This window comes from Halichoerus grypus, chromosome 3, assembly GCF_964656455.1.
Source record: "Halichoerus grypus chromosome 3, mHalGry1.hap1.1, whole genome shotgun sequence".
NCBI classification, from domain to species: Eukaryota; Metazoa; Chordata; class Mammalia; order Carnivora; family Phocidae; genus Halichoerus; species Halichoerus grypus.
The window spans coordinates 167567503-167576847 of NC_135714.1; the positions used below are offsets into that span (position 1 = coordinate 167567503).

At 36.9% G+C, this 9345-nt stretch overlaps 1 long non-coding RNA gene across 1 annotated transcript; it reads right to left on the reverse strand.

The window, feature by feature from the left end:
- Positions 1–2677: 2677 nt before the first annotated feature.
- On the reverse strand, positions 2678–9055 carry LOC118538590 (uncharacterized). Its single transcript, XR_004918691.2, has 3 exons — positions 9008–9055; positions 5909–6055; positions 2678–2776 (listed from the first exon to the last, which is right to left on the reverse strand). It is a non-coding gene; the product is annotated as an uncharacterized LOC118538590 (long non-coding RNA).
- Between the last annotated feature and the right edge of the window lie 290 nt (positions 9056–9345).

Below are 9345 nucleotides of genomic sequence, written 5' to 3' on the forward strand. Positions count from 1 at the left end.
TCACATGATTCAACCAATACATTGTAATACCAGTCTCCCATCCTCCTCCTCTCTCACCACCAGTGGGATGGAAAAATGTCTACATTCCTGCTAAGTTCCAAAGGTCAGGTTTGTATCTTCCAGAGAGCAGCCTTCTTTTTTAGAAAAAAACTGAATTACTATGAAGAAACATTCATTAATTTACCTGAAACTATTTAACACCTGGTTAAAACATGAAAATTAAATTGTCTGACCAATCAGCATAAATTACCATGCATTTGCTTAACTGAAACTGCCCAGTATATGTTTAATGCATGAAGTGTTCACACTTTATCTTGCCATTAATAATCTTAACAATATTAATCTAAAGATTCAAGGATCACACTCCTGTTCAATCTTTCCATGCTATTTTCAAGAGATCCATTCATCCTTCCATCCATTCACCCTTTCACGTATTCAGAAAACATTCACTGAAGGCCTCTCATGTGCCAACCACTACACTAGATGCTGGGGACAGAGTGGTGAAGAGGACACAAAGTTTTTGCCTTCATGGAGCTTCACGCTCATTAGAGAAAGAGCAAATAAGTAAGTACATAAAATAATTACAGATTACAGTTAAGTGTTGTGCAGGAAATAAGACTCTAGGAGGCAAATAAGAGGCAGCCGATATTAAATTAGGTGGTAAGGGAAAGTGAAAGAGGATGTGACATTTAAACAGAAAAGAGAAGGAGCTAGCATGAGAAAAACATTTCAGATAGCTTGGGCAGAAAGCAGAAAGACAAAACAGAGATTGGCACTTACGAGGAACCAACAAAAAGTATGAATGGAGCATAGTGAGCTGCAGGGAAGGCTAATTCATACGAATATTTACTCAGGGATGTGATTTAACATGTGGTATAACTGAGCTGTTAGGATAATGAGGTGCACTGTCAAAGTATTTTACTATATTTGTAGCGTAAATTCCTCACCTACATGTCTCCAAATAATTTTACATTCATGGACAATATTCCAATTTATACATAAATTGCCAAGTTTATAGGACTGGTACACATTTTGATACAATGACTAGATGTTTTCCTTCCTCAGTAATTCTCCTTTTCTCATATAATTTTTTTTTAAATATCACTTGCCCTCTTTCCAAACTTTCTCAAATACCTCCGATTTAATCAGAATAGTTCTCTTAGTTCCCCTCCTGAAGTCTCCCCTTAAATCAGAATTACGTCCATTTGGAGGGCGTAACTCCTGCCTGGGAGCTGGCAGATCTTGAGGGCTGCCAGCAACATTGCTGCCCGCCCCCCCGCCATTGTACAAGTGGGGCAGGAAATCAGATTTGGAAGGAGTGTTTCAGAAACCACTGCACAAATGAAAAAATACTGCTTTAACCTCTGCTCATATCTTCAGGGACTCTAAGGTAAGTGTTAGCTTGGGTATATGCCACCATCAATATTAGACCACAGGCATTCACATTCAGAAGCAAAATGTGATACAGTCCCTCTTCCTCAGAGTGACTGCTGGGAGGCTGTCTTTTGGGGGTGCTGTACAACTTCCCATCACCAACTGAGTGGGGATCAGATATTATAAAGGAAGAACATAAACTTTTTAAAGCATCAGGATTGTGACAGACAAAACTAGAGAATTTGTGGCAGGTGGTGCCACCTGCACCAGACTAACTGCAATGAAAATGACTTCCTCCCCAGAGGTGGTGGTGATGGAGGATGGAAGGACGGCAGGCACAGAACGGGGGACGGGTGTGAGCAGAGACATTCTAGTACACAAATCTACTAGGGAGGGAGGAATTTCTGCCAGTGGGCACAGCTAACTTCCTTCATGTAGAGTAACTGTTGAACATGCTCCAGTAACCTCCATGCCTTCAAAAATGTAACAGCTTTACAAGTCCAACACCAAATGCCACTGTATCAGATTGCGCACAGGGTATGTGTATGACTGCTGATCCACTAGTAGACAGCATACCCCAGGGACCTTGTTCTAGCACGCATTCTAATGAGAACACATTACAACATATAAATTTTAATAACTTTATTTTTCTGTCTTTTTTGCTGTTGTTGCTTCACCTTCTCTTCTACTTTAAAAGTTTTACACTGATTTTTTTATACAATTTTATTTATTTGAGACAGAAAGAGAGAACATGAGCAGGGGAGGGGGCAGAGGGAGAGGAAGGGCAAGAAGCAGACTCCCCCTGAGCAGGGAGCCCGAAACGGGGCTTGATCCCAGGACCCTGGGATCATGACCTGAGCTGAAGGCAGACACTTAACCGACTGAGTCACACAGGCACCCCTTCACTAACTTTTAAATAAGCGAATTTTAAAATTAATTAACCAAGGATCTGGTAAATGAATACTAAAAGCTAAATTGTTATCTATTTTTCACAAATTTCTCATTCTTCAAGTCAAATGCAAAGAATGATAGCAATTACTGTCTATTTTTCCATTTACTTTGGAATCATGCTTTAATTCAAAAGTTATTTCTATATGGGGCACGCCTGGGTGGCTCAGCCAGTTGAGTGTCTGACTTTGGCTCAGATCATGATCTCAGGTCCTGGATTAAGCCCAGCATCTGGCTCTGTGCTCAGTAGGGAGTCTACTTGTCCCTCTCCCTCTGCCCCTCCCCCCACTCATGTTTTTTCTCTCTCTCAAATAAATACAATCTTTAAAAAGTTATTTCTATATATATTCCCCATGGCTAACAGTGATACTTTTATATACTTACTTTAATGCAATAAGAGATGCAATTATCTTCATAGTGTTTGCAACACCTATGCCTTGGTCCATGCTTACATCTGAAATAAGACAAAAATAATAAATGATGTGTATGTGTGTAGATGTGCTTAACACTCTCTAACCAAAAAAGCAGAAAACATTACCTACTTGTTTCTAAATGCATGCATCTTTTGGTTTCTTAGGACATAAAAAAGCAAAGATAACAGATTTTTTTTTCTTTTCAGTTCACCATTTGACACAGTGCATAAAATATGTGACTGCAGTCAAAATACTTAAATGCAGAACAGAAAAAACATTGGTAAATATTTGTGACTAAATATGAAAAATATGTAATATATTATCTCTATACTCTGCCAAACCTTTTGGAAGCTTTAAGTTGCTTACTGTAGAGTATAACGGTCATAAGTCACCCATGAAGTCAGTACTTGAGCAACAATCATAATGAGAAAGTGCTCAGGTTACAGGAATTTATACTTAATTATATTTGAGAGAAAACATCTGGAAAAGAAACATGATACGGTATTAGAATTCAAAATTCAGTTTTTAAAATAAATAGAGTAATAGATCATGTGGGAATTCAAAAGTAGGTTATTTGTGATTTAAATGCAAACCACTTGGTCCTCTGGTGTTTAGTAAATGTTTCTGCTGGGGGGGTTACTGTTCAAGACACATAGATTTTTAATTATTTGGTATGCTGACTCCAGGACTATATTGAGGCGTAAAAAAGTAAGTAAAATATCTAACAGGGGTCTGGCTCTCCCCCTTTCTCTATGAAGTGCTCATGTTCCAAAATGAGTAGTCTTTGTAATTCTTGCAGACTGCAGTTAATTAATTATCTCATGGTTGGAACACATTAAGTTTCTTGTTTGTAACAATAATGTGTAGAGTGATATTCTGGCTCCACACCTCTTTAATTCCATTTGCAAACTGATTAGCAAAACCCTTTCGGAAATCCAATTCTGCACCACAGCTGGCATATACGTGTAGCCCTTCACAGACAAGGGGGACGGCAGGGATTCCTGCTGCCCGTAGCCCTTATGTCATCAGGATGATGGGACATATCTGGCCATGTGAAGTTGAGGGATTAAAGCTGGGACCTAAAAGAGGTAAATCAGAGAGGGGTGGCCATGTGTAAACCATCACTCTTCATACTTCTAAGTGTCGCCTTCAAAGGCATTCCTCAGCCAGTGCTACTGGAACTACACAGAAATCGTTAAACTCTCTTTGCTAGTGAAGTTCAATTCTGGTATCAGCTATACTGTCATTTAATCTTCCCTCAGTCTGTTATTAAAACTTCTCAAAACCTGGACTCCCCATCTCCTGTCTTATCTGCTCTGCTTATGTATTACCCTGCATCTGCTTCCACAGCAGTGGACTCACGGAGGCAAGTCTGACAAGTTCTGCCATGACCTGATTAGTTCTGATACCCAAGGCATCATTCACCCACATAATACATTCTCTGCATTCCCGTCTCCGCATTCCCCTCTGATTCATGGTGACATGATTTCCATGAATAGGGATTCCTTGTCTCTTTTCTTCACTCAGGTGATCAGTAACTATTTTGAACTTGCTTAAGAATTAAGAAGTTCATTACCAATCTCACTAGTGGCTATTTACCCAAAAATTACAAAACACTAATTCAAATGGACATATGCATCTCTATGTTTATTGCAACATTATTTACAATAGCCAAATTATGGAAGCAGCCCATTTCAATCAATGAATGGATAAAGAAGAGGTGGTACACACACACACACACACACACACACACACACACACACACAGTAATATTCAACCATATTACTCATATGTGGAATTTAGGAAACAAATGAGCAAAGGGAAAAAAAAAAGAGAGAAACTAATCAAGAAACAGACTCTTAACTACAGAGAACAAACTGCTGATTATCAGAGGGGAGGTAGTTAGGGATATGGGTGAAACAGGTGATGGGGATTAAGGAGTGCACTTATCATGATAAAAAAAAAGGATATACATAAATTTTTTAAAAAAGTTTACTACCACAATTATTCCTGCCATCTGTTATTCCTTCCCTCCCTCTTACCTTCTGTATTTGCTGTATACTAAAATGAAGACAAAGTCTTTAAATACAGTAAAAATTTTGAGCACCTACTCTGTGCTCATGTACGTGAGGCAACTCACATGTTATTTCATTTAATGGACGCAACACTCCATAACAGAGATCATTAACCCAAGTTAACAGATGAGGACTTTAGGGTCCAGAGTGGTTAAATCACTTGCCCAAAGTCACAAAGCCAGCAGGGGTGAAATGAGAGTCTAAGGTCTGATTTATTGGCTTCAGCTTCCCATAACTGATCCCTAACTTTCTATATTGGCTATTCATTCAACACTCTCTAAAATATCACTACAAAGATTATTTTTATTAACTGATGTTCTAATTTTAAATCACTAAATTTTCTATTAATTATAGATGTATTTTAATATTATATAGAAGTATAATTCCTATACTTGAAATAGCCCAGTGATGGGTATTAAGGAGGGCACATATTGCATGGAGCTCTGGATGTTATACGAAAACAATGGATCGTGGATCACTACATCAAAAACTAATGATGTATTGTATGGTGACTAACATAACAACAACAAAAAAAGGACAAAGTTAAAAAAAAAAACCAAAAAAAACAAATACTATTTGTATGAAATTCAGACTTCTTTGTATAATATACAAATAAAGATGTTTTATTCCATTTCCAAAGCCCTGAAAATTTCTACTCTTACAAAAAACATTTATGTAAGGTTTGCTCCTTATTATTCCTCTATCTTCTTGAATGTGCCCCAGAACTTTTCTTTCTCCTTTCCACATTTGGAATATTTGATTAGCACATATTAACCTGTTTCCTAAAGTTCCCCATTCTAGCCTCCTACAACTGTGTCTAGTTTGACATAGAAAACTATTACAAGTTCATATAAATCTATTCTAAAGGCATATGTTGGTCTATAGTCCAGACAAAAATAATAAATAACACTGACTTGCCATTATGTGCCTTTTATAAAACTCTATGCACTGTTTCTGGTAAAAAAAAAAAAAAAAAAAAAAGATAGATATGATATATATGTATATCATTACTGAAAAGAAAATAAAACACCTTGGCAAAGTACAAATATCATATAAAACAGTAACACAGTGTGCTAAATATCAAGATAAAAAACTTACACTGAATCCACAAGTTTCCTGATTAGAGCAATTATATTCAATCTTCTTGGCTTTTCTTCATGTTTCTCTGTCTTTTGTTCCACTTTTGCATATGCTGCTTCTGGTGAATAAGAATGTGTGGGAATTTCTTCCTTCCCTACAATAAACCTAAAGAAAAGAGCACAATGTGAGGCATTTTCACCTTTAAAAAATAAAAGGAAAAAGACAATAAGGAAAAAAAACCCATCCTGATTCTGTTAATATACAAATACATTTTGGAGAGTACCTTATCATTTGAAATAATGTTTTTCAAAATTTAAATAAAATCTTATCCTTTATAAGAAAATGCTGACAGCCATTTCTTTAATAATGCAATAAATTCTTCTATTAAGTTTTCTATTTTAGTTCCAGCATAGTTAACATACAGTGTTATATTAGTTTCAGGTGCATAATACACTGACTCAACATTATTCAGTGTTTATCAAGATAAGTGTACTATTAATCTCCTTCACCTATTTCACCCCAGGGACTGGCACATAGTAAAAATTTAATTAATACATACTGAATGATCAAATATAGTAATAATGAGCATTTTCTGAACATTTACTATATGACAGGACAGTACAGAGGATTAAATCATTTAATCCTCATAGCAACACTACGAAGTAAGTAGGTGCCATCATTTCCGTGAGAGTTAGCATGAAAAAGCATTTGACCACATCCAAAAACAATTACTTGGACCCAAAAAACTGTCTGACTCTAAAGCCTGGGCTCTTAATCACTAAGCTGCCTATACACTTCTAAGTATTAAACTATGCTGATGCAGGTTTGGTTTACCATAAGGCTCCTGAACTGGTTCCCAGCCTTTGACTCTATCCTTGACTCTATCTGTTCTCATAACTTCTACTAACTTAGCAAGAATTAATAACCATTTTTTTCCAGAATATTTTCCTATAATACAGAGTAAATTCTAAGTGCAAATAGTTATCCAGCCCCTTATTTTGAGTGGATTTGACGAAGAGACACAAAAATATCGGATACATTTTGAGTTTCTGTAAGGATTCTGGGAGCCTATGGAGAGACACGGGAAAAGGCAAAGTTTTCTCTTTAGGAAAACCAACTTTTGGTTTTGTTATAAACTTTTGACATAACATAGAATCTTCACATTCAATGCAACAACAACAAAAAGTTATTTTCTGAAATGTTTCATGATCTTTCAATGAAAAATATAATATGAAAAAATTACCGCTGTGTATTATGACTTAGTTACTGTTACCACAGAGTTTCCACAACCAAAGATACTCTTATTCACACAGGGGACTCAATTTGTCCCCTCCCAAACTAGCTTCCTTGCACACCATCTGATTTTCTGTTAATAGCACCTTTTTTCATGTACTTAGGTTTTCAAAACTTGGCTCGTAGCAAGGATTGGAGGGAAAGAGGAAGAAGGAAAATATCAATCAGTAGGTCTTCATTTCCTTCGACACCAGTCTCAACTTTGCCTCTTTCTCTTTAATCCTCCACTGTCGCCAAATCCCAGTCCTTATCACTTCATCTTTCTTCCTTCTGATTCTCTCTTTCACAATGTCTGTCCCAAATACTGTGGCCAGACTAATCTTTCTGAAACAATGTCAACTACCCTGCTCAAAACCCTTTAGTGGCTCTCTACTGCCCATCTTATCAAATTCAAATTTGTCTTCTTTTTTTTCTGTTTAGGTCTTCCAAAATCTGGCCCTGCTCTGACCATCATTTAAAAAATCAAAAAACCCCACAAAACCTTATGATCCCTAAAATAAGCTTTTCATACCAATTAAGTTGATTTTCCCACTCTTACCTCATATTTCATGTTTATAATTTTCATACTTTTGCTAACATTATTCACTTCTACCCAGAAGGTTCCTCCTCTTCCCTTCTAGTTCTCTAAAGCTATCCTTCAAGTGCAGTTTAAGGCTTATCCCCATAAGAATAATAATAACAGTAATAGCCAACATTTCTTGAGCACTATGTGCCATGCACAGTTCTAAACACTTTTCATGCATTAACTCATTTGATCCTCAAAATAACCTAAAAAAGACAGTCATATGAAATCTTCTAGCATACCGAAGGCTACCCTAATTTTTCCCTCCTATATTTATAATAAATACTCCACACCTAATCTTCACTAAGCATCTACTATATGTACTTAGGAGAATAAAAGAGGCAACATTTATAATACAAACTGGAAGAGCATTAGGTTTCAAGTAAGTATATGCAGTCACTGTGTGACATTAAATTAGTTAAGTATTCTAAGCCTCACGTCACATGGGCATAAAAATACCCATCTCACAGAACTGCTGTGAAAATTTTCTAATCTATGTGAAAATGCTTGGTGAACTGTAAAATACAATGGAAGTGCTGCCAACCAACTTTTCTACACTATCTACTACTATCGGCCAATAACTATGGCAAGAGATGGCATACAGGGTGAAAAGCAGATTCTAGTGACTCTAGTGAAGCTTATGATTCAAAATGTGTCTGACATGAGCCCTGTCCTAACGAAGCCCATAATGTGGTACCACACAATTCAGTATTTAATTTTGCAGTAATTATTCACATGTAGCTTTGTTTTTCCAATGCTCCTTGAAGAGAGAGTTCTTCTAATTCTTTCCTAACACCCAGTGATATGAGGCACACAATAGGTCCCAAAAGCAGTTGTTGATTTTTTTTTTTTTCAAAGATTTCACTTATTCATTTGACAGAGAGAGACACAGTGAGAGAGGGAACACAAGCAGGGGGAGTGGGAGAGGGAGAAGTAGGCTTCCCGCTGAGCAGGGAGCCCGATGTGGGGCTTGATCCCAGAACCCTGGGATCACGACCTGAGCCGAAGGCAGACGCTTAACGACTGAGCCACCCAGGCACCTCCAAAAACAGTTGTTGATTGACTGATTTTTAGGGGGAAAGAAATCCAATAAATTAGACTCTTTTAATAAAATATCGTAAAAGTGACTGTGACTCCTGCAATTATTTTGGGCTAGAAAACTGAGTCGATAAACATCTATTGTAATTATGCGCAATAATATTACTTTTTGAAAAAGTTAACTTGCAAATTCTCTCTTAACATAAGGTAAATAAACTACTTACCTAAGAGCAGAGAATGTAAATCCTTTCAAACCATCTTTGCACCTAAAACAATAACAATTATGATAAAGTAACAATTTTTGAGATATAAAGTAGTATATTAAGTAGCTATTAAAATTTATTCTGAAACAGATGACTTTTATTTTTAAAATTTTTTTATTTTTTTAAAGATTTTATTTATTTATTTGACAGAGAGAGAGAGACAGCGAGAGAGGGAACACAAGCAGGGGGAGAGGGAGAGGGAGAAGCAGGCTTCCCGCCGAGCAGGGAGCCCGATGTGGGGCTCAATCCCAGGACCCTGGGATCGACCTGAGCCGAAGGCAGATGCTTAACGACTGAGC